Genomic DNA, 26,332 nt, shown 5'->3' on the forward strand with positions numbered 1-26,332 from the left:
GAAAGGGCTCCGGCCAGGCCCATGGCCAACATCCGAGTGGGCCTGGGTGCCCAGGTGTCCCCGGGACCCATACTCCGTATGCCCTAGGACACAGACCCCAGATGAACTCAACCCTCACTTTCAATGGCAAAACAGGGCAGCTCAAGACCCTGGTGACTGTGGGAGAGGCGGCACAGGCTTCGTCATGGGGAGAGAACGATGACTGATGAGCACAAGCTCAGGCCCTCTAGCACCAGTTCTTCTACCTGCTGCTCCAGCAGCTCCCTCCGGCTGGGGGTGGTCGGGCAGATCCGATTCCTTCTCAGGGCTGAGGCCCTTTGAGCCTGAGGTGGGACAGAGGGGATGTGCAGCCTGCACTGTAGCCGCCAGGAGGCCTGGGAGTTGGAGCCCAGACCAAAGCCTGAGCTCTCAGTGGCTGCCGGGGGGGGGGGGTTGGGGGGGGGTGGGCAGGGGGTGGCAGGAGTGTCCACAGCAGGAACATGGGGCTTGACGACTGCGGCTCAGTCACTTAGCATCTGACTCTCGGTTGTGGCTCAGGTCATGGCCTCAGCATCCTGGGATCGCCCCCTGGCAGGCTCTGTGCTTGGGGCAGAGTGTGCTTGGGGAGCCTGTGTCTCCCTCTCCTGCTCCCTGCTCTCTGTCTGTCTCTTAAACAAACAAACTATCCAATAAGGAAATAATATTAGAGAATAAATTTTCAAAAAAAATTGGATCAATACAAGGATCTCAAGTGGGAGGGGTCACTATCCCAGGGCCGCTTGTCAGCTGAGTTTTGACAGCACCTCCCTGCATTAACGGCTTCACCCCTTGAATTTGACCACACGTCCCTGTCTTGAGGTGCCCACACGGCGACCTTTCCTTGGGTGGGAGGGCCCAGGGCCTGAGGGCTGCAGGATGTTCAGCGCTGCCCTGTGATTTGGCAATAGAAGGAATCGCATCGAAGTCCTGCATCAGTGAAGGGCTCAGTGGCTGTGGGAACCAACTGGCCTTCTGACATGTTGTGCAGCACGCGAGGACCCTGTGCCTGACCCCGGGAGGGGGGGGGCAGGGATGTGCTCCTTCAAAACCTAACTGCAGAGCGATAGACATAGTACAGTGCGCCCCGTGTCCCTTGGAGAAAAGTCTCCCAACTCACCAGGACCATGCTCAAGCCTTGGAGAAGGTGGGGAAGGACGTCAGGCCAATGGGGCCTCCTGGGAGCACCAGTTAGGAGAAAGCATAGCACAGTGCAAACTACTGGAGACCGCGTGCGATGAGACATGGTGTGTCTCTTTTTCAAAAGTTTTTATGGGCAGCCCGGGTGGCTCAGGGTTTAGCACTGCCTTTAGCCCAGGGCATGATCCTGGGGACCCAGGATCCAGTCCCACATCAGGCTCCCTGCATGGAGCCTGCTTCTCCCTCTGTTTATGTCTCTGCCTCTCTCTCTCTGTCTCTCGTGAATAAATACATAAAATCTTTAAAAAGAGGTAATTATAAAAAAGTTGTTATTATTTATTCATGACACACACCCACACAGAGAGAGAGAAAGAGAGAGAGAGAGGCAGACACACAGACAGAGGTAGAAGCAGTCCCCATGCAGAGAGCCCGAGGCGGGACTACATCCCAGGTCTCCAGGATCAGAGCCTGGGCAGAAGGCAGATGCTAAACCACTGGGCGACCAGGCATCCCCTGAAGGTTCTATTCTGATATTCCTACAAATCTGTGCACAGCGGTTCTGCATCTGGCCCAGGCAGGGGCAGGGCCATGGGGGCAAGTTTGGGGAGGAGGGGAATCCAGACCCTGAGGCAGCAGGAGTCCAGCGGGGAGCTCAGGGGAGAAGCAGGCTGGCTTCTGGGACCTGGGGCCCTTCCTGCTGCATCAAGGCCCTGGGTGTCTGGGGGCCCCGGGCCCTGCACTCACTTTGAGCACTTGCAGGTCTCTGGTAGCTGTGCTGGGCTCCTTCCTGATCGATCTCTGTACAGACAGTGTGTGGCAGCCAGGCAGGAGGCCTCAGTGCCCGGTCTGGCCACCTCGGCTGGGCCGCACACCCAGCTGACTCCATTGCAGACACACCACAGCACAGTCGGCACACACCTCCCCCAAGGAGAGCAAAGGGATGTGGCTGCAGGGCTTTGGGTTAACTCCGGGTCAGGAAAGAGGCACCTCAGGAATCCTGTTTCTACCCTGCCCACCGTGACCTCAGGGTGACCCTAAGGGATCACCGGGGAACCTGCTGCCCTGCAAGGTCTTCCAGCCTGGATGCGACCTGCCCATACATCCCTGGTTCCCTGAAACTGAAGAGGAGGGGATGGGGCTGCCCAGGATGGCTGGCACAGGTGGCCTGGCCTGGCCTGGCCTGCTCCGTATTACCCTAAGGCGCCTCCTGAAAAATGCCCTGAGGCGTTGGTTTTGATGGTGGCACCAAAGTCTCCAGCATTAGAACCAGCGGCATCTGTGGGGTTGCTGGTTTTCCTGGGGGTCCTTGGAACTGGGCAAGCAGCAAGAGAACATCTTTCAGTAGCAGATGTCTCCAGCCAAGTGAGCCTGAGGTGGGGCTGCACTAGAATGTGGGGGCCTGGGTGCAGGGTTCCAAGTTCTGTTGACCTCTGTTGTGAAAGAAGTGACCTCACTGCCTGGGACCCCCTCCCTGAGTCCACTCCTGGAGCAGCGCTCGGGGCTGCCGACGGCTCCCCCCTCCCTGCAGGCAATGGCCTGTGTGCACACAGTGACACAACCGCACCCCTCTCCACAGGCCCCAGGGAAGGGCTGTGTGCAGCCAGGGCCCCAGCCTGGAAACACACCTGGGTTCAGACACAACTTTCCATTCTTCCCTAGTTTTGACCCTGGAGAGGCCATTGTGCCCATCAGGGATGGTCTGCATCTTGCCTGTGGGACAGCGATTATCCTAGCAGGTGCTTCCTCCAGACGTCCCCAGGCTACTATGGCATCATATTTATGACATTGGAGGTGGGTGTCACATGCAGGAAATACCTCCCACCACATGTTCTTCCTTTGTGTGTACATGTGTCCAGGCCCACAAGGTCCTGTGTCATTCTGAAGGCCCGAAGATGACAGTCCCACCGGGGCAGGGATGGGCCATAGCTTCCCACGATCCTAGGCTCCTGAATCCAAGGCAAACCCTATAGTAGGTGTTAGAGTCTTGGCCAAAAGGTTTGAGGCCGTCCTTATCCTGAAACCCTGCCTGTCGTGTGTTATGGGCCCTTCCCTCGTTTCCACTGGGTGAGCTGTGGACAGTGGTGCACCCAGTGGGTCGCCCTGACCTGGGCTCTTCCTCAGACTGGAACCTGCTGGAATGCCTCCCGTCTGGGCTGTCAATGCCCACTCCCTCCCCCGTCAGCCTTGCATCTGGGCCTCCTTGAGTTTCCAGTGTGTCACTGTATGGTGGTCACGATTGATGCTGGTGTCCTCCTATCCCAGTGCAGCTGATGTCCTGAGCTGGAATTGGCAAGTGGCCTGGGGACAAAATGGTGCTCCGTCATCAGCCTCCCCAGTGAAGGGCTCTCTGTCCTCTGCACAGAGCCGTTACCTAGCTCTGGTCACCTGACAGCTTCCTTACTATCGCCGGGAGCACATTTGTGCGTAATCAGCATTTTCTGGTTGTTGGGATGGAGGCTGTGGCTTGCACCCTGTATAAATCTTCTCAGGAAGTGGAAGTCCCCGATTTAATTAAAAGCTTAGAAATTGTGATTTGTTAGTATCTTAAAGACGGTAGTGAGCAAGTTCTTGGTAACTGATGATGCACATAGCGAGTGCCCCATTACTGCTTTTTGAATTGGATGCAGAGTTCGTTCTTCAGTGTACACGAGAATGTGTGATTTCTTTCTTTTTTTTTTAGATTTTATTTAAATCCAAGTTAGTTAACATGTACTGTAGTATTAGTTTCAGGGGTAGAATGTAGTGATTCATCAGTTGCATGTAACACCTAGTGCTCATCCCCTCACATGCCCTCCTTGTGGTTTCCCGTCTTGTTAATGTTCCCCATTCTCACTGGTGTGAGGTGGGATCTCATTGTGGTTTTGAGTTGTATTTCCCTGATGGCCAGTGATGCGGAGCATTTTCTCATGTGCTTGTTGGCCATGTCTGTGTCTTCCTCTGTGAGATTTCTCTTCATGTCTTTTGCCCATTTCATGTTTGGATGGTTTGTTTCTTTGCTATTGAGTTCGATAAGTTCTTTAGAACTTATCTTGGATACTAGCCCTTTATCTGATGCGTCATTTGCAAATATCCTCTCCCATTCTCTAGGTTGTCTTTTTGTTTCGTTGACTGTTTCTCTTTCTTTCTTCTTTTTTTTTTTTTTTGCTGTGCAGAAGCTTCTCATCTTGATCAAGTCCCAATAATTCATTTTTGCTTTTGTTTCTCTTGCCTTCCTGGATGTATCTTGCAAGAAGTTGCTGTGGCCAAGTTCAAAAAGGGTGTTGCCTGTGTTCTCCTCTAGGATTTTGATGGAATCTTGACTCACGTTTAGATCTTTCACCCATTTTGACTTTATCTTTGTGTCTGGTGTAAGAGAATGGTCTAGTTTCATTCTTCTGCAAGTGGCTGTCCAATGTTCCCAGCACCACTTATCGAAGAGACTGTCTTTATTCCAGTGGAGGGTCTTTCCTGCTTTGTCCAATATTAGTTGACCGTAGAGTTGAGGGTCCACTTCTGGATTCTCTGTTCTGTTCCATTGATCTATGTGTCTGTTTTGGTGCCAGTACCACACTGTCTTGATGACCACAGCTTTGTAGTACAACCTAAAATCTGACATTGTGATGCCCCCAGCTATGGCTTTGTTTTTTAATATTCCCCTGGGTATTTGGGGTCTTTTCTGATTCCACACAAATCTTAAGATGATTTGTTGCAACTCTCTGAAGAAACTCCATGGTATTTTTATAGGGATTGCATTGAACGTGTCAATTGCCCTGGGTAGTATAGACATTTTCACAATATAAATTCTTCCAGTCCATGAGCATGGGATATTTTTCCATCTCTTTGTGTCTTCCTCAATTTCTTTCAGAAGTGTTCTGTAGGTTTTCGGGCATAGATCCTTTACCTCTTTGGTTAGGTATATTCCTAGGTATCTTATGCTTTTGTGTGCAATTGTAAATGGGATTGACTCCTTAATTTCTCTTTCTTCAGTCTCATTGTTAGTGTATAGAGAGGCCACTGACTTCTGGGCATTGATTTTGTATCCTGCCACACTGCCGAATTGCTGTATGAGTTCTAGCAATCTTGGGGTGGAGTCTTTTAGGGTTTCCAGGTACAGTATCTTGTCATCTGCGAAGAGGGAGAGTTTGACTTCTTCTTTGCCCATTTGAATGACTTTTATTTCTTTCTGTTGCCTGATTGCTGAGGCTAGGACTTCCAATACTATGTTGAATAGCAGTGGTGAGAGTGGACATCCCTGTCCTGTTCCTGATCTTAGGGGAAAGGCTCCCAGTGTTTCCACATTGAGAATGATATTTGCTGTGGGCTTTTCATAGATGGCTTTTAAGATGCTGAGGAATGTTCACTCGGAAGAGCTTTGATCAAGAATGGATGCTGTATTTTGTCAAGTGCTTTCTCTGCATCTATTGAGAGGATCATATGGTTCTTATTTTTGTCTCTTGCTGATATGATTTATCACATTGATTGCTTTACAAGTGTTGAACCAGCCTTGCATCCCGGGGTTAAATCCCACTTGGTCATGGTGAATAATCTTCTTAATGTACTGTTGAATCCTATTGGCTAGTGTCTTGTTGAGAATTTTTGCATCTGTGTTCAACAGGGATATTGGGCTATAATTCTCCTTTTTGGTGGGGTCTTGGTCTGGTTTTGGAATTAAGGTGATGCTGGCCTCAGAACGAGTTTGGAAGTATTCCATCGCTTTCTATCTTTCTGAACAGCTTTAGTAGAATAGGTATGGTTTCTTCTTTAAACGTTTGATGGAAGTCCCCTGGGAAGCCATCTGGCCCTGGACTTTGTGTCTTGGGAGGTTTTTGATGACTGCTTCAATTTCCTCTGTTTTTTTGCCCTCTTCAGGTTTTCTATTTCTTCCTTTTCCAGGTTTGGTAGTTTATGGTTTTCCAGAGATGCGTCCATTTCTTCTACATTGCCTAATTTATTGGCATATTGCTGCTCATAGTAAGTTTTTAAGAATATTTGTATCTCCTTGATATTGATGGTGATGTCTCCTTTCTCATTCATGATTTTATTAATTTGAGTCTTTTGTCTCTTCTTTTTACTAAGGCTGGCTAATGGCTTATCTATCTTATTAATTCTTTCAAAGAACCAACTCCTGGTTTTGTTAATCTGTTCCACAGTTCTTCTGGTCTCGATTTTGTTGAGTTCCTCTCGAATCTTTATTACCTCTTCTCCTGCTGGGTGTAGGATGTATTTGCTCTTTCTTCTCCAGCTCCTTTAGGTGCAAGATTGGCTTTTGTATTTGAGTTCTTTCCAGTTTTTGGATGGATGCTTGTATTGCGATGTATTTCCCCCACAGGACCTAAGAGTGGCCCCGCCTTCCAGCCACCGCAAATAATGTTAGGGGCAATAGCACCTCATACTGTGTGGGAACAAACTCCTCATACTTGTAGCACCAAGACCCTCAATGTAATTCTGCTTGGTCTGGATTTCCTCCAATAGAGTAGTGATTCTTAGGGGTGGGAAAGGATAAAATGAATTAACAAGAATTATCCAATTATTCAGGCCATTAAAAATTTTGATTCCAGTATATTTAAAATACAGTGTTAAATTAGTTTCACGTATACAATATATTAATTCAACACTGGGAGACTTTTTCTCCCATCCCTTGTGATAACCACCAGTTTGTTCTCAAGAGTCTTTTTGTTGATCTCCCTTTTTTTTGGTTTGTCTCTTTTACCATATTGAGTGAAATCATATGGTATCCATCTTTCTCTGCCTGGCTTATTTTGCTTAGCATTATACTCTCTAGATCTACCCATGTTGTTGCAATAGGCAAGATTTCATTTTTTATGCTCAATAATATTTCATGTGTATATACCAGATCTTTTTTTTTTTTATCCAGTCATCTATCCACGGACACTTGAGCTGCTTCCATAATGTGACTACTGTCGATAGTGCTTCAGTTAACATAGGGATGCATACATCCTTTTGAATTAGTGTCTTTTATTATAGCCATTCTGACAGGTGTAAGATTATATCACATTGTGGTTTTGATTTACATTTCCCTGATAATGAGTGATACTGATATTCTTGTATCCCTTGGCCATCTGTATGTCTTCTTTGGAGAAATATCTCTTCATATCTTCTGTCAATTTTAATTGGATTATTTGGGGGTTTCTTGCTGTGGAGTTGTAGAAGTTCTTTAAATATTTTAAATACTAACCCCTTGCCAAACATGTTATTTGCAGATATTTTCTCCCATTCAGTAGGTTGCCTTTTTGTTTTGTAGTTTGTTTCTTTTCCTTTATTTCGAGGTAGCCCAAATAGTTTATTTTTGCTTTTGTTGCCCTTGCCTCAAGAGACTCATCTAGAAAAATATTGTATGGTCCTTGTCAGAGAAATTACTGCCTGTCTTCTCTTCTAGGATTATTATGATTTCAGGTCTCACATTTAGATCTTACTCCATTTTGAGCTTATTTTTGCATATGGTCCAAGAAAATGGTTCAGTGCCACTCTTTTGCGTGTAGTTGTCTAGTGCTCCCAACACCATTTGTTGAAGAGACTGTCTTTTCCTTATTGCATATTCTTGCTTCCTTTGTTGAAGATTAATTGACCATATAATCATGGGTTTATTTCTGTGCTTTCTGTTCTATTCTATTGATCTATGTGTCTATTTGTGATTAGCATTTTGATTACTACAGCTTTGTAGTATAATTTGAAATCTGGAATTGTGATACCTGTAGCTTTGTTTTTCTTTTTCAAGATTCCTTTGGCTATCAGGAGTTTTTTGCGGTTCCATACAAATTTTAGAATTGTTTGTTCTAGTTCTGAGAAAAATGCTGTTTATATTTCCATAGGGATTGCATTAAATCTGTAGATTGCTTTGGGTAGAATGGATATTTTAACAATATTTTTCCTCCCAATTCATGAGCATGGAATATCCTTCCATTTATTTGTGTAGTCTTGGATTTCTTTCATCAGTGCTGTATAGCTTTGAGAGTATAGGTCTTTCACCTCCTTGGTTAAGTTTATTCCCACATATTTTATTCTTTTGCAATTGAAAATGAGATTGTTTTCTTAATTTCTCTTTCTACTGTTTCATTATTAGTGTATGGAAATGCAATGATTTTCTTATCATTGATTTTGTATCCTGCAACCTTGCTGAATTCACTTATTGATTCCAGTAGTTTTTTGGTGGAGTCTTCATGGCTTTCTATATATAGTATCATATTATCTGCAAATAGTGAAGTTTTTACATCATCTTTACCAATCCGGATGCTTTTTAATCCTTTTTCTTCTTTGACTGCTGTAGCTAGACCTTGCAGTAAATGCAAGTTGAATAAAAGTGGTGAGAGTGGACATCCCTGTCTTGTTCCTTATAACAGGGGAAAAGGTCTTAGTTTTTTTTTTCCTTTTCTTTTTTTTCCTTTACCATTGAGTATGATATTAGCTTTCAGTTTTCATATATGACCATTATTATATTGAGGTATGGTCCCTCTAAACCTACTTTGTTGAGGGTTTTTGTCATGAATGGATGTTGCACTTTGTCAAACACTTTTTCTGCATCTATTGAAATGATCATATGGTTTTTATCCTTTCTCTTATTGATGTATGACATTGATTGATTTGCAAATATTGAACAACTCTCTTGCATCCTGGGAATAAATCTCACTCAATTATAGTGAATAGTTTTTTTTTACTGTATTGTTGGATTCAGTTTGCTAATATTTTTTGAGGCTTTTGCCTCAGAGATATTGGCCTGTAGTTCTCTGGTTTGGGTAATGTCTTTATTTGATTTTGGTATCAGGGTAAAGCTGGCCTCATAGAATGAATTTGGAAGTTTTCCTTCTTTTTAGAATAGTTTCAGAGGAATAGGTATTAACAATTCTTTAAATGTTTGGTAGAATTCCACTGTGAAGACTTTTAGTTCTGGAGTTTGGTTTTTCGGGAGTTTTTTTGATTACTTATTCAATTTCATTGCTGGTAGTAGGTCTGTTCAAATTATCTATTTCCTCCTGATTCAGTTTTCGGAAATTATGTGCTTCTAGGAAATCATTCATTTCTTTGAGTTTGATGGCATATACTTTTTCATAATATTCTCTTATAACCCTTTGTATTTCTGCAGTGTTGGTTGTCATTTCTTCTCTTTCATTTCTGATTTTTTTATTCTCTCTTATTTTTATTTTTTTATTCTCTCTCTCTTTCCATTTTGATGAGTTGGCTAAAAATTTGTCATTTTATTGATCTTTTTAAAGAATTCGCTCCTGATGTCATTGATATGTTCTGTTGCTGTTGTTTTGGTTTTGGTTGTCTTTAGTTTCTATTTCATTTATTTCTGCTCTAATCTTTATTATTTCCTTCCTTCTATTGGTTTGGGGTTTTTTTTTTTTGTGGTTGTTCTTTTCCTGCCTCCTTTAGGTGTAAAGTTATGTTGCTTATTTGAGATTTTTCTTGTTTCTCCAGGTAGGCCTGTATTGTTAAAAATCTTCCCTCTTAGAACAGCTTTGCTGCATCCCAAAGATTTTGGACTGTTGTGCTTTTATTTTCATTCATCTCCATATATCTTTGTATTTCCTCTTTGATTTCCTGGTTGATCCATTAATCCTTGAGTAGCATGTTATTTAACCTCCAATTTATTTGTGGTCTTTCCAGACTTGTTTTTCTTGTGGCTGATTTCTAGTTTCATAGCATTGTGGTTGAAAATTGTGGTTCAGGTATGACTTGGTCTTTTAAAACTTGTTGAGACTTGTTTGGGTGGCATAACAGTTGATATATTCTGGAGAACGTTCCATGTGCACTAGAAAATAATATATATTCTGTTGTTTTAGGAAAGAATTTTCTGAATATGCGTTAGATATACCTGGTCCAATGTGTCATTCAAAGCCACTATTTCTGTCTGGATGATCTTCCCAGTGATGTAAATGGGTTTCTGTGTGTGTGTTAAGATTTTATTTATTTGTTTATGAAAGACACATAGAAGCAGAGACGTAGGCAGATGGAAAAGCAGGCTCCCTGTGGGGAGTCTGATGCAGTGCTCTATCCAGGACCTTGGGATAATGATCTGAGGCATATGCTCAATCACTGAGCCACCCAGGAGCCCCATGCAAGTGGGGTTTTCATGTCTCCTACTATTATTGTATTATTATTGATTACTTCCTTTATGTTTGTTATTAATTGTTTTATGTATTTGGATGCTCCCATGGTAGAAGCGTAAAAATTTACAATTGTTACATCTTCTTGTTGGATTGTTCTGTTTATGATTATATAGTGTCCTTCTTTATCTCTCTTTACAGTCTTTATTTCAAAGTCTGTTTTGTCTGATGTAAGTATTGCTACCAGCTTTCTTTTCACTTCCATTTGTGGGCTAAATTATTCTCCATTCCTTTACTTTCAATGTGCTTGTGTCTTTAGGTCTGAAGTGAGCCTTTTATGTAGCCATACATCTTTTGATTGGAGCATGTAGTACATTTATGTTCAAAGTAATTACTGATGAGTATGTACTTATTGTCATTTTGTTGCTTGTTTTTGGTTGTTTTTGTAGTTCGTCTCTGTTCCTTTCTTCCCTTGCTTTTATTCTCTCAAGATTAGTTGACTTTCTTTCAGGATATAGTTGGATTACTTTCTCTTTATTTTTTGCATTTACTGGTTTTTGATTTGTGGTTACCATTAGGTTTGTATATAACACCTTCTTCATATAAGAGTCTATATTAATTTGGTGGTCACTTAAGTTTGAACCCATTCTACTCCTCTCCCCCAGTATTTTAGGTATATGATGTCATATATTCATCCTTTTATTTTGTGAGTCTCTTGACTGATTTTAACAGATATAATTTTTTGCGTGTATATGTTTCCTACTTTTCTTACTTTTACTTTTGGTCTTTCTTCCCACTCAAAGAGTCCTCTTTAACATTTCTGTGGGGTTGGTTTAGTGGTCATGAATTCTTTTAACTTTTGTTTGTCTGGGAAACTCCTTTATCTCTGCTTCCATTATGAAGTATAGCCTTGCTGGATAGACTATTCTTGCCTGTAGATTCTTTTCCTTTTTAGTACTTATGAGAATATATCGTGCCACTCTCTTCGGACCTGCAAAGCTTCTGCTGAGAAATCAGTTGATAGACTCATGAGGTTTCCCTTGTATGTGACTGTTTTCTTTTCTTTTGCTTCTTTAAAATCCTCTTTCTTCACTACTTTTTACCATATTAATTACTGTGTGTCTTGGTGTGGACCTCCTTAGGTTGATTTTGTTAGGGGCTTTCTATACCTCCTGGAGCTGAATTTCTATTCCCCTTCCCACATTTGGGAAAATTTCAGCTATTACTTCTTCAAATAAATTTTCTGACCCCTTTTCTCTTTCTTCTCTTTCTGAGATCCCTATAATGTTACTGTGCTAGACGGTGTTGCCGAGTTCCCTGTCTCTTCTCATTTTGCACAATTTTTTTTCTTTCACCTCCTCAGCTTCATTACTTTCCATTACGTTGTCCTCCAGGTTACATTACCCTGTCCCTGTTGTGCTTCCTCTAATCTACTCTTTATTCCTTTTAGAGTATACTTAATTTCACTTATTATATTCTTTCTGTCTGATTTTTTTCTCTTTGTCGAGGGTCTCACTGATGTTCTACACTCTTTTCTCAAGTCTAGTGAATATCTTTCTAATCATTACTTTAAATTCAGGGATATTACTTATTTCCATTTCACTTCCATCTCTTGCTGTGATTTTGTCCTGTTCTTTCATCTCGGACATATTCTTCTATCTCCTCATTTTTTCTAACTCTTGGTGTGTGTTCCACTTTGTTGGGAAAAGCAGTTGCAACTCCTGCTCTTGAATGTAGTGGTCTTATGTAGAAGAGGTCCTGTAGTTCCTGGCAGTGTGACGTCTTCTGTTCCCTGGAACCTAATGCTTCAGAGGTGTCTCCAGGTGTTGACATGTGCTGAGCCACTTTTTAATTCAGTTCAGTCATCTGCAGTGGCTTTCTTTGCCCCTGTTTGGTCCTTATGGTGTTAGTTGGTCAGTCTGGGCCTACCTTGAGCTTTATTCAGGCAATTTTAATGGATTGTTGGAAAATTTAATGAAAGAGACAAAAAACATACCTGTGTATAGCTGTCATAAAAAAAAATCATAAACAGGCCATAAAGACATTTTTAAAGTACCAACAACTAACATAATAGAAAGAATTCTGCTCAACACATTCTCTAATCATAACATATTTAAAAAGGAAGTAAATGATGAGAATATTAATAAATTGCTTAATTTCTTGGGATATCAAAATACTTATTTAGGGGTGCTTGGGCGACTCAGTTGGTTAAATATTTGCCTTCAGCTCAGTTCATAATCCTGGGGTCCTGGGATCAAGCCTTGTGTCAGCCTCCCTGCTCTGTGGTGTTTGCTCCACCCTCTGCCCCTTCCCCCAGCTTGTGCTTGCTCTGTCTCTCACTCTCAAATAAATAGATACAATTTAAAAAATATATACTTGTTAAGTAAAAATTAGCCTAGAAAAAAATTTAGAATGCAATAAAAATCTATTTTAAAATAATAATAATCACAAGTCTGCATAGCAAAATGTGTTGAGATGTGGCCAAAACAGTGTTTAGAAGAAAATGGAGTCATTGAAAGGTCTCAAAATAAGAAGAAAAAAGAAAGAGATATTAATCCAAAAACCAATATAGTGTAAAATTCCAGAATAGAACAAAGCACTAATCCAAAGGAAAATAGGAAGATAATATAAAAGCATGAATTAATTACATGGAAAATAACTGGTATAAATCATACATAAAATTAAGAGCTGGTTATTTGAAGAGAAGAAAATGGATACATCTGAAAAATATAGTTTAATAACTGTAGAATAATTCTAGTGCATAAGGAGATCTGAATGGATGGATACTCATACATCTTCCATATATCTCTTGTATATGTGCAGCATTTATCAATGAAAAAAACATTAAAGTACACACACATACACAAAATCCTAACATTCCCCAAATTAATCTCTTTCCTGGCTTCTTCTCTTTCTGGCTATCAAATGTTGGAAAGGCCTATGTTCTGATCTCTTAGATTCATCCCTACATGATCTCCTCTGGTCCTTTGGCTTTAAAGATAATCTACTTAAATTCAAACATCCAATTTGCTATGTCTACCTTTGATCTTTCTGATGATCACTAGATGTTTGTATTTAATTTCTTACTCAACACCTCTAATTCAGTGTTTTAAAAGCATCCTTCAATTTAAAGACTTAAAGCATAACTCTCTACATGCACCTACTCTCAATTTTCTTTCCCTTAGGAAATGGCACCAAAATTCACAGAGTTCCTCAGGTATCAAATCTAGGCATTATGCTTGCTACACTCTCTCATCTCATCTCATCTCATCTCATTGGAATCCATCTAGTAATTCTATTGTTACTATTTTTGCATATATCTAGAATTCAGTTGCTTTTTTACCACCTCCATTGCAATTGCTTTAATTCATATGATCATCTCTTGGCTGGATTTTGCAGTAATTCCAAAAGGCTCCTAACCAACCTTTCTGCTTTTCAGCACCACCTCCCCAAGGGACTGGCTTATACTTTAAAAATATGTCTAGTGACTTCCCATCAGACATAAAGGAAAGTTCAAAGTCTCCCCTCACATCTCTTGGTTGACTCCTTCACTCCTTTGGCACAAATGTCAGATCACATTATGAAAAATGTTGCTACATTACCACTACCCTCCACTTCTCCCCACTTCTATTTCTGCTTCATTTTTTCTCACCACCTAAAATGCAGTATTCTTTTGTATATGTGTTTGTCTGTCTATGTCTCCTTCTGGATACCATATCAATTCATATATCTTTGTCCTGTCCCCACCTTTATTACTTTTTAAAAAAATTTACTCAGAAACAGCAAGTATATCTACACAAGGGCAGTCCGGATGGCTCAGCGGTTTAGCACCGCCTACAGCCCAGGGTCTGATTCTGGAGGCCCGGGATCGAGTCCCACGTCAGGCTCCCTGAATGAAGCCTGCTTCTCCCTCTGCCTGTGTCTCTGCTTCTCTCTCTCTCTCTCTCTCTCGAATAAATAAATAAAATCTTTAAAAAAAAAGAGTATCTACACAAGAAGGTGAAGTGGATGGAAATCTGGAGAAGGTGGCGCATTCTCTGAGGCTGTGGAAGGTCCTATGTACCATGCATGATCAGAGGCACGTACAGTGAACACAGTAGTTTGAATACATGCTAGGAATTAGAGCTTTCACACAAAATGAAGATGCAATGACCTCAGTAGTGAACAGCTATACTGATAAATGCCTGCTAGAAATACAGACAAGCCCTGGAAGTACTACCTGCCAAGTATAAATAGGAGAATGAGAGTTGAAGTTTGCTTCACCCAGACTATCTTTCCAATTCCAGGTGGTGCCAGAATGAATTCTTTATTTTTCAGGTGAGTCTCAATATATAAACAAAGCATGCTGGCTTTCATCAACCTCTCAGGGGAGAATCTTAAAACAAAGAAAGAATTAAAGAATTATCTTATGGCTTCTCACTACCCCAGGTACTGTGAGCATGGAAGTGCTGCAAGAGAACTTGGGGGATCTCTTGACAGCCTACAAGCCTTCCAGGAAATTGGCTGCCCCCAGGTTTAGTTGGGGGAGGAACAGCACTTTAAGTGAATTTCAGTAAGCTCGGGAGGAATAGCCTGGACAGGGGTTCATGCCGTGTGGTTACAGACATTCACAGTCAGACAGCCTCTGGATCATCTCTTTTAGAAAACCACAAGGTGTGATTCCGACCCTTTCCAGGAGTGCTTAGGCATTGCAGCCTCAGTTAACCTACCAGTCTTTTAAACATAGATAGTACAAATCCAATAGCATCCTTACATTTCAAACCTAGCATTGGCACCCAAACTCAAACTGCTGTACTAAAATCAAGTGGCATTTGCCAGTTCTATATTTATGGACCAGGTTTTCGAAAATGTACAAGACAATCTGGAAGCACGGTTAAAAAATTTCTTTCAAAATAGGATTTTGTTGGGAAACCCCAGGCTCCAAAAGAGAATTGTCCTGGAGACCCCTTATCAAGACAGCCACACAATTAGATCTAGAGCAGGGATAGAGGGAAAATGTACATTTTCTTAAATCTAGAAATTTCATCTTCTTCAATTAAGAAGAGACAACACCTGGGGACTAGACATAGGAGAATCTGATTTAGGAACCAAATGATGAGATGAGGACACAATTTCTCTTTCTCCATTGTTAATTCCATCTCCTGAATATAAGCTCTACTTTTACACAGGCTTCTAGCAGCTGCAGGGATGAATCTTTCTCCTTTACATTTGTCAAACCTGGATTAGGGTGGGCTTGGGAGCTTCTCCTAACAGACAGGAATCTTGGACTTACTTTAACCCAGACCGATGTAGGGCACGTGACCACTCTTGAATCAATCACTGTGGCCAGGAGGATACCAGGCACTGATTGATTATAATGGAGGTAATTGCATTGGTGAGGCAGTGGGTGTGTGGTGTGCGTGTGCGTGTGCGTGTGTGTGTGTGTGTGTGTGTGAGTGAAATGACTCTGATTGCCTTAGGTCAAATGGGACCTGCCCCAAGTATGGTGGTGGAATCAATCCACCTAAACTGCATTTCCAATGGGATATGAGTGGAAATGGCTGTCAGAGAGTTCATTGGAGTTATTCCTAAGGCCTGGATTTCAAATGATTTTTGTTTTCTCTTTTGCATTTTTTGTATGTTTTTTATTGGAGTTCTATTTGCCAACATAGAGCATAACACCCAGTGCTCATCCCATCAAGTGTCCCCCTCAGTGCACATCACCCAGTCACCCCCACCCCCACCCACCTCTACTTCCACTACCCCTTGTTGGTTTCCCAGAGTTAGGAGTCTCTCATGTTCTGTCTCCCTTTATGATATTTTCCACTCATTTTTTCTCTTTTCCCCTTTATTCCCTTTCACTATCTTTTATATTCCCCCAATGAATGAGACCATATAATGTTTGTCCTTCTCCGATTGACTTCTTTCATTCAGCATAATACCCTCCAGTACCAACCATGTCGAAGCAAATGGTGGGTATTTGTCGTTTCTAATGCCTGAGTAATATTCCATTGTATACATAGACCACATCTTCTTTATCCATTCATCTTTCGATGGACACTGAGGCTCTTTCACTGTTTGGCTACTGTGGACATTAATGCTATAAACATTGGGGTGCAGGTGTCCCGGCGTTACACTACATCTGCATCTTTGGGGTAAATCCCCAATAGTGCAACTGCTGGATCGTAGGTCAGATCTATTTTTAACTCTTTGAGGAACGTCCACATAGTTTACCAGAGTGGCTGCACCAGTTCACATTCCCACCAACAGTGCAGGAGGGTTCCCCGTTCTCCACATCCTCTCCAACATTTATGGTTTCCTGCCTTGTTAATGTTCCCCATTCTCACTGGTGTGAGGTGGGATCTCATTGTGGTTTTGACCTGTATTTCCCTGATGACCAGGGATACGGAGCATTTTCTCATGTGCTTGTTGGCCATAGACATGGAATCTCATCTAATATCTCTTCATTTCAAGGGAATATATATATAATTTTTTAATGAAAGTGTTGCCACAATGGGTAAGTGATCAAGGAATCTACCAGTTTGCCCTTAATGGCATCATCAGGAAACTACTGGCTGCCTAGAGCATGCTGGAAAAAACTCGTAAATGAGCAGCAAAGGAGATAGCTTGGAGATCACACTGTTTAGGGTTTTAGGGATGTCCTTCAAGATGGGGAATATATTTTAGAACATTGGCTATTCAGTGGTGCTTTGTTTTCCATAGCTAGAACATACTGGCCTACGAGCCCAGGGTCTCTTACTGTAGCTTCTAGTTGTGCAGGTGCTGGGTCATATGGTAGGTGTAGAATTGATTTGGTTAAGTAATATCAGATGGTTTTCTCCAAAAGGCCATCAGCAGTGCTTAATTGCTCCCAGAGCCCCTCATTTTCCACTAACACCTGGCATTACCTAGCTTTCTGCGTTTTCCCCTGTAGTAGGGAAACACAGGTCATGGGTATAGGGAAAGGGCATCATATGTAGGAGCCCAGAGAATTTCCGTGAGTCTTCTTTATCTCTTCATTTCTCACTCTGCATACCAGTGGGCAATGAGAAACTCTCCTCAGTAACAGTTCTTTGAGAGAACAAAGTTCTAGAAATTCTGGGGGCTCTGAGGCTCCTTTGGAGTAGATTTGGAAGAGAAGACACAACTGAACACAGAGAAGTTTGTGGGAAGTTTATTTCACAGACCACAACAGATAACTGCAGCCAAGTTTTCTTTGTGGAACCACCCTGGGGAGCAGTTAGACAAGAGCTTCCACCAAGATCAAGATACTGTTATGTTCTTCACCATATAAAAATATTTTGGTCCATTGGGCACCACTGCTTTGTAAGGGCAGATATCTTCTTTATCAATAATGTGGGTCAATGCTATTATTGACATAGTTTCTGAAAGAGACAGGACAAAGATGTTCTCTGATAACAGTCTAACCCCATTTCTTGGCTTTTCTCCTAGCTTCAGGCACCTCCCCACTAGGGCCCAGTTTTCCCAAATCATTTGCAAATGTATCTCCCTTATTAGCTTTTCTCACACAACCTCTCACCTTTCACACCTGGGCATAGTCCCCATCTACTCTCCCCTCTTCCCTCCTTTGTCTCTACCCTTCTGCCCCAACACTCTGCTCCACAACTGGAGTCACATTTTTCTTTATGTTTTCCCCCACCCTAGTGGATCGTTCCTCCCTTGAATGACCCCTGTACTTACTATTGACTTCAAAGTCCCAGTAGAAAGTTCTTGGATTACTGTCACAGAGACAGGCAGTGTAAACATAGTTAAAAGGCCCTTCCATTGGATTGCGACTTAGGAGGGAACATTGAATCTGAGGAGGAGGAGGTGGGAAGAGAGGACCTTGTGTTAGTCTGGGGAGTTGTAAAGGGAGAGAAAGATAAGGGAATCTGAAGAACGAGGAGGAGGAGGAGGAGGAGGACAACATCCTTCGTGCACAAAGAACAGGTACAGATATAGACCAGAGGCACCGTGGAGTCCAATTTTGTAGTATCATTTTGGGAACTAAAGTCTATGTGAGATTTCCTGTCAACATGTCTTCAAATTCCTGTTTTAGCGCCACCATGGGGCTTGGCTCTGATGGGAAGAGTTAGTGAACTGACAAGACAAGGAGACCACATTCTGGGGCAGCCTTCATCTGGGGAGCATATTTACTTTGGTTCCCTGGCTAGGGCTTTCAGGAACCTGTCTGTGACCACAGCTTGGCTTTTGCGTAGGGAGGCCAAAACCAGGACTTGTTGCCAGAATCGTGCTTTGATGACTGAAGTGACAGCTCTCAGTCTCTCTTTCCTCAGCTGTGAGAGGGAAACAGTTACCTACCAAACTGTTGGTTAGATTAACAAGCAAAATCTCGAAGGTAAATTTTCTTTTTCCTTTTTCACTTTGAGAGGGCTTTACAATTTGAGATATGTAAGCTTCAGCAGCATCAGGAAGCTTTTGTCTGATTAGTGTCCAGCAAGGGGGTGTTATCCTGGGGTGTATAGACCCTCAGGGGTCTGTAGATAGAATTCACTGAGTCTGTGAACTCGGATGGAAAGAAATTGTATCTTTATTAACCCATCACCAAAATTAAGTGTTCTGTTACGTCATCAACAATCCTCAGTGGCATTAGCAGTATGCGTGATTTTATCATGGAGAGAAACGTAGATATGTTTGCATCACTTATAGGTTTATATATCTCAGAATATTGCCTGTTCTGATCGCTACCTTGAACCCAGGGACATTATCATGAGGGTGCATGGTCATGGCCAGGGCCGTCTGCCCATCTCCTGAAGCTTGCCCAGCTAACTGGGAACCGTGCACCGAATAGCCTGTCAGCTACAAACGGTGAATTCAAGCATTCTCACTGTTAGGATTTTACTTTGGAGATCCTGGCGTTTCTTTCAAGAAACCTACCATTGGCTGGTTTCCCTTTTTATTGGCATTTACAACAGTTTATCCCAATGGATTAGAATTTTCAGCACTTAAATACTCAAAACAAAAAAATCCAAATCCATTGGAATCCACTTGTCAAAACCCAATACACAGTAGAAGCTACTTATTCAAGGTGAGCAGCAAGAGCAACAGGAGCCATTACATAGACAATCTTTATAAAATAAAATTTAACTTGTTTACATTTTAAATATATTGCCTTTTTAGCTAATGTACTGATAAAGAATGTAAATAGTACCCGCTTAAAAGTTATTTGTTTGTTTTTTTGTTTATTTATAAGTGAGCTCCAACACAGGGCTTAAACTCAGGACCCTGATATCAAGACTTTAGGTGAGATCAAGAGTTAGACACTTAGTCAAATGAACAACCAAGACACCCCTCAAAAGTTTGTTTTTAATAATCCGATCACTGTGTTTTATGATAGTAGTTTCCCTGTATAATCCAATGCATTTCAGGCACACATTTAAAGGCAATTTTCTGATGTGTTCCCTAGACTTCACGAGACCAGCAAAATGCTTTACACCACAAATGTTTAAGTGCTGTGGTTTGCCATAAATTCTCTTCAACCTTAAAAGATTATACAATGTGGGCAGCCCGGATGGCTCAGCAGTTTAGCGCCGCTTTCTGCCCAGGGCATGATCCTGGAGACCTGGGATCGAGTCCCACGTCGGGCTCCCTGCGTGAAGCCTGCTTCTCCCTCTGCCTGTGTCTCTGCCTCTCTCTCTCTCTGTGCCTCTCATTAATGAATAAATAAAAAATCTTTAAAAAAGATTATACAATCTTTATAATCCATTACACGATTGAGAGTATAATCTATTTTAAATTTGTGATCCTAATACCTCACTTTATCAAAAATTTGCTTGTAAAAACACAATTGTTTAAAAAATGAGGGTTCGGTACTAGAATCTTCACACAAAGAAGAATTATGTTTTCTTAACATTTAAAAATATGAAGATGTTTTTATAGGCAGATTTTTTTATATTGGAAGCTACAAATAAATATTGGTTAATCACAAGCACACCTGGATGGCTCACTTAGTTAAGTGGCTGCCTTTGGCTCAGGTCATAAGAGCCCCACTGGCTGCCTCCTCAGCCAGGAGTCTGTTTCTCCCTGCCACCCTCCTCCTTTCACTTGCTCTCTTTCTTTCAGATAAATGGATAAAATCTTTTTTTAAAAAGTCTAAAAAATTGGTTGACCAGACTAACAAAATTTCCCATAAATTCTAATTTGCGGTATCATTTATTTTATGAGATTCCTTGTACCTGGGTAAGTTTTAAAGATTGCCTTTTTATTGTAATTAGCATTGTTCTTAAAATATAGTCCTATTAGCCACAGTAGCACAAAATTATTTTATGTGGGATGTTGTTGATTAAACACATTTTTTTTTTATACTCATCACTTTCTCAGAGGTAGAAACAGACTTTTATTATCATCACCAGAAACTACCATGACCACAGGACTTTTATGCACACATTCTCATTCCTTTTGTCACCCGTGGTTATGATAAATAAACAAAATTGAAAGATTATGATGTGGCTCCCTTCCACCTCCAATCAACATACGAGGTGCAAATTCTTGAGGAGTAAACAGACAAATCTGACAAAGCAGCTATGCTATTCTTTACTCAGTGACCAGAGTCTTTCTCTTACAGGTATGGGGCCATGTCTAGGACATATTCTAATGAATAGCAATCCTCATACTCCCAGTTTTGTTTTTGATTTAATCATCGTACTTAAATCTAATTTGAGTTAGGAAACTCCTGTAGCGAAACACTTGTGCTGCCTGAGAGAGTGCTATTCTAGAAAGAGGCAAGGGGAGACATCTGGGTCTTGGCCCTAGAACAGTGCCAGCTAACAAGGGGCAAATTGTGTGTGTGTGTGTGTGTGTGTGTGTGTGTGTGTGTGTGTGTGTGTGACAGCACATGAGAAGGCTGCTGGCAGGGGGGAGAAGGACACAGTCTTCCCTGGGGAAGAGTCTCCGTGGACTAAACCGGCACAGGTCCCTTCTCCTCATGGCCCAGACAGCCAGACAGGAGCGATAGTGCACAGGCGAGTCTCAACACACATTTCCATTTGAGAACCTCTGATCTAGTAAAAGGATTGGACCTCCCTCCCACAACTGCTGAATTAGAGAAAGTGGTGAGGAGAGTGTGGGCTCCTTGTTGAGCAGAGGAGGCTGGAACAAGAATGAACCTGTGATGATAGAGCAGAAGAGCAAAGAGAGGGGTGATAAACACAGCCTCTGCTCAGAGCTTACTCTAGAGGAGGCAGTCGTATCCCAGGTGTTCTCGGCACCATACCTCTTCTGCCCACCTGCCTCAATCCACTGGATGAGGGTGCAGGTTTTTTTGTCAGAAAAAACACCCTTCATCTCAAACAATCATGCCCAGGACTTGGAGGAATTCTTACCTCTCCTCCCGCAGCCCTTATGCCTTTTCCTCTCTTCTCCCTCTTAGCTGGACTTTTCTCACTACTCATTCCTTCTTTCCTTCTCATCCTTCCTATACCTCTCTGGACCAGGTTCTCGTCTGTAAAACAAGACTAGTAATCTGCCCCAAGGTCTGATGATTGTTCTGAGGCTCGAGTAGCATAACATGTGTGAGAATTGGGAGCATAAGGATTGTTATTCATCCTATTATTAAGTATAATATGCAACATTAAACTGAGAGATTAGTCTAATTGTATTCATAATTAAGGAGTCAGATTTTTCTTGAGTTCACTTCCCCAGGCCTCTACTTACCACCATACATTCTCTCAATTCTGTTTGAACTTTAACTGTCACAGAGATTTCTTCATTTGGTGCTGTTTTTCTGGGCATCTGCACTTCCATTGATAACACTTTTCGGCTGGTTATGGGAAGAAAGAAGCAGGACAGAGATCAAAGGTCTGCCCACAAGAGATCGGGGCACAATGAGCAGAGCAGAGGGAACAGGGAAGGTGCAAGGGGAAGGGAATGATGAGATCTGAATCATTTGCTGAGCATCATAACCCCTGGGAATCTTTGATTCTTGTTTGGTTCGATTGTTTTCTATAGACTTTGTTTTGTTTAATCAAGCAACTTTGATGCTTTATTTATTTATTTATATTTAAATTCAACTTGCCAACATATAACGCCCAGTGCTCATCTCATATGCCCTCTTTAGTGCTCATTGAGCATCGTCATTTTTTCCAAATAAAATCCTGCAGGTTCTATTGATTGTCCACTAAGTGGGAGGGTTCAAGTCATCATTAGAAGAATATTCCGTAACAACAGAATCCTATTAAACTATAAACATCTTAATGCACTGGAGGAATTTTGAGTCATCCTTGAGCTCTTCCTTCTTTGGTTCCTAGTGGGGCCTAAGAATTTGTATTTCTTTATGTCTGCAGTGAATTTGGACACATGACCGTATTTGGGAGCTTTAGATGCCACCCTACTTTCAAGGCACATAACACAATCTGATGGGAAAAGGAAATGGAGGCAGAGAGAAGTCAAAGATTCTTCTGTCACGGAGAACTGGTTTCAGGACCAGGAAAGTTACTTTCTGTCTCCCGGAAACTCCTGGCTGAGCTCCTTTGGTGTTGGGTGGGACAAGAGGGAATTCAGGTTTTTGGCTGCAATGCCTTATGGTCTCATTTTCCTAGAATAAAACATCTCTGATTCTGGAGATACTTCATTGCTTGTGCCAATTGCTCTAGGGCTCAGTGCACAGGAAAGGGGTGTGAAGACTTAAATGTCTTTAAAATTCCTCTCATTTGTAAATGAATTTAGGATTGATAAGATGATCCACTTAGCTAGAATGAGTGATTGGATCAGCTTGCCCAGGAATGAGAAGCTTCCTGAAATGAGGGCCTTTCAGTGCTAACACCAAGAAATTCCTGGGCAAACAGGGATGGCTGATCACCCTAATTAGCACAGGTTATTTCGACAACTTGCTGCCCCCTCAGGGCTACACGGGGTGACATCTATCTCTGAACCTGTCCCTACTCAAGGTTTTTTAGGACGCTGGCCTGCACTACACTGACCTGTCAAAAACTCTAAATGGTTTACTCCAGGACAGGGTATCTAGTTGTGTCACAGTGGGTACCATCAGAATCACAATCCAAAAACCCAGCATTTAAGACCATACTCCTATAGAGAAAACCCTCTAGAATTTCTAAGTGTCCTTACTTCCCCCAGACCCTGGCTCCATTTCCTACTTCATTTTGCCTAGTTTTCCTGGTTGCTTCAAATATGTATCTTCAATGATTTGGCTTCTAACATTGTGCTCCTGGGTCCTAGTGTGGGTAGTGGGGTGAGTGTGTACTTTCTTTTGTCTCTGGGCTTCAGAATAGGACAGAATGTCTAAGCTGCTGGGCTAGCTCAACCTTGGACTATGGTATCAAGGCTCAGTGATCAGGGCCTCTGATCCTTTAGTGAGTCCTGCCAAAACTGCTCAAAGCTATCATTGGAACTCATAGACCTGCTAAACCTTCTGTTCTAGGAGGCAAGGTATGAGAATGTAAAGTTCACTGAGCAGAAATCTAATAAAGGTAAAGACTATGGACAGGATGTGGACCAGAGCCATAGAGCAAGACTGATTGTTAACTACAGGCTTTATACATGCTGGGAGCCATGTTTCCCTGGACAACCTAAAAGCACCAAGTGAATATAGGAGGGAAGTTACTAGAGCTTCCTAAGAGGAGAGAAGTGGGACTTGACATGGGATTTATGAGATTCCCTAGGACTAAGTTTCAGGGATATCAGGAAGGGATAAACAGATTTCCAGGCTAGGTTAGGAGCCCTCCCTGAAGGGATTTTTGTGAGGGAGAGAAAGGCTTGGCTCACGTGTCTTCCTCAGCTTTGTTGGTCCTGAACTGCAGACAGAAAACCAGGAGCAGAATGGCAGGGCTGGCTCTGAACAGGAGCTGGAGAAGGTGCATGTTGGAGGAGACAGGATGTGATGACCTAGAGAAGTACTGGCCCCAGTGCCCAGCATACTCCTTATATGCAGATTGAGGAAGTGGGAGAGTTGCCAAGAGGTTCCATGTGGTCAGTTACCCAATTATCCTTCCCACCCATGCTCTTTCCTTGTTGAGCTAAAGTTTGTTTTTCTATGGAAAAAGTCAACATTCAGCTATTGTTACAGATTGGGAGAGGAGTTAGATTATCCTTCCTTATTTACTTAGCATCCAGAATTTCTCAGAATGTGCAGGACCTCAAAAGACAGAGAAGCTCTTTTCTAGGTTACAGAACTATTTTCTTTTCCCGGCCTGCTGTATGTAGCCTTAAAAACAGTGTGCTCTCCTAGTCTCTGAGGCAGAAAACCCAACCTGTGGTAGCAGATTTCAGATCACAGCTATAGGACATCTTTGCTTAATCCCCTTGTAATAAGTTCAAGAGGAAATGTTCTTCAAAAAATTTTTATAGGGCTCCTAAGGTGATCAGGATTCTCCTAGGGGCCACCACCAATCATGAAAGGGGAGAAAACTAAAGGTGAGCTGCTCTAGATGATGGGGAATTAAGATCATAGAACTGGGTGACACGAATATGTCATGATTGTTGAGTCCTTAACATTAGGGGCTGTAACATACACACACACAGACACACATTTTATTGGTTCTATTTGAGAATCCTAATACAGCTGGTGTTTGAGAAGGGATAATAAATGTTGAAAGGGTTGCAACAAATATTGGTTGGAAGTGTACTTGAATCTTTGGGGTGAAATCAGGTTCTAAACTCACAATATAGTAGGCATTCCAGATGGGAAGGGCAGATGGAGAGTAGAGAAGATAAGGCAGCTGGGCATGTGGTACTGGATTTTTGATGTCATTTTTGCTGGGCTTCAAGAAGCTTCAGTAGATGATAAATTCCTGGGATATAAGACAGATTATTGTCTATGGAACATAATTTTGAGAAGCACTGCATGATGATATTTATGTATATTTTAGTTTAAAAATCATTGTATTTTAAAAAGATTCTATTTATTTATTTGAGAGAGACAGAGTGAGAGCATGAAGAAGGGGAGAGGGAGAGGGCGAAGAAGAGGCAGTCTTCCTCACTGAGCATGGAGCCAGATATGGGGCTCAATCCGAGGACCCCTGAGCCAAAGGCAGACACTTAACCAGCTGAGTCACCCAGACCCCCCAAAATCAGTATTTTTAAAATGATGGTCACATATTGGTCAAGGGTATCATGGAAATTGATACCAAAGAATAATGGAATATGGTGAAGATGCTTACAGGCTGTTTTTTATCTTTTATTCCATCATGTATTTTTGATTATAGGACTTCCCAGTATTTTAGTTTGATGTAAATGTTTGCAGATATTTGTTAAACAATTTTGACTAAATCAGCAATAACTATTTATGCTAGCAACTGATATCATTTGAAGGCCAATAGCCAATAAATCACTGCAACATAATTTCAACTGCTACCCACACTGCATTGAAGATCTGAATGGAGATGAACAGTATCAGGCAAGCCTTGGTTTTAGTTTGGTTTTAGGAACTACACAAGTCCACCAGCAAAAATCCATGTGTGCTGAGTCTGTTCCACAGTTGACTCAAAGGCATCACTATTCAAGGGGTTGAATATATCTGAAAAGATCAAAATTTCAGAGGGAAGATTGAATCTCAGCAAGTGGTGCAGTTCTATAGTTGGAAAGTTTTCAGAATGCTATTTATGACAAAAGTTTGAGGATAATATCATCTTCTTTTCCTTGCTATTTTTTTCTCCTTGCTATTATTTAGAAAACTAATCTTTAGATGCCTCCTGGGGGAGAAAATTAAACCAAAATTTTCATGTCCTTTAAGTAATGAACAGGTCTGGTAGGTTTCAAAAAACAAATAGAAGTTGATAAAATCAGATTGTAAACAACTGAAGAGGCTCATGGAAGAGAATGTGCAGGTTCAAGGGGAAGGGATTAAGGTTTAAAGAGAATCTTGCCATAGGCTAAATTTGCAAAGAGAAAGGTGATCCTAAACCTGACAGAAGTCACAAAAAATGAAGATAAGAAATGACCAACAAAGGGAGTTAAAGAAGCCAATGCACAGTGAACACGCATACTATGTGTATGACAGTGTGCTATAAACATTTTACATGTATTTATTCAAATCAAGACAATGCTATGGAATAGATTGACAGCTTTATTCCATTTTACAAATGGAGAAATGGAGGCACATAGATAAATATGCTGAATCCAAGTCACATAGCCAGTAATTGGTGGAGCCAAGTTTGGATCCACGTTTAGTGGAATCCAAA

General features: G+C 41.8%; 1 protein-coding gene and 1 non-coding gene across 3 annotated transcripts in view; one reads left to right on the forward strand and one right to left on the reverse strand.

The window, feature by feature from the left end:
• The window catches only part of KEL (Kell metallo-endopeptidase (Kell blood group)), a 437,477-nt gene that overhangs the window by 260,703 nt on the left and 150,442 nt on the right, over nucleotides 1-26,332 (forward strand). The window lies entirely within an intron of this gene.
• On the reverse strand, nucleotides 17,435-24,028 carry LOC112907039 (uncharacterized). The gene is made up of 4 exons (XR_012002427.1): nucleotides 23,919-24,028; nucleotides 21,852-21,957; nucleotides 17,880-17,994; nucleotides 17,435-17,563 (listed from the first exon to the last, which is right to left on the reverse strand). It is a non-coding gene; the product is annotated as an uncharacterized protein (transcript).

The sequence above is a fragment of the Vulpes vulpes genome, chromosome 7 (genome assembly GCF_048418805.1).
Source record: "Vulpes vulpes isolate BD-2025 chromosome 7, VulVul3, whole genome shotgun sequence".
Taxonomy (NCBI): domain Eukaryota; kingdom Metazoa; phylum Chordata; class Mammalia; order Carnivora; family Canidae; genus Vulpes; species Vulpes vulpes.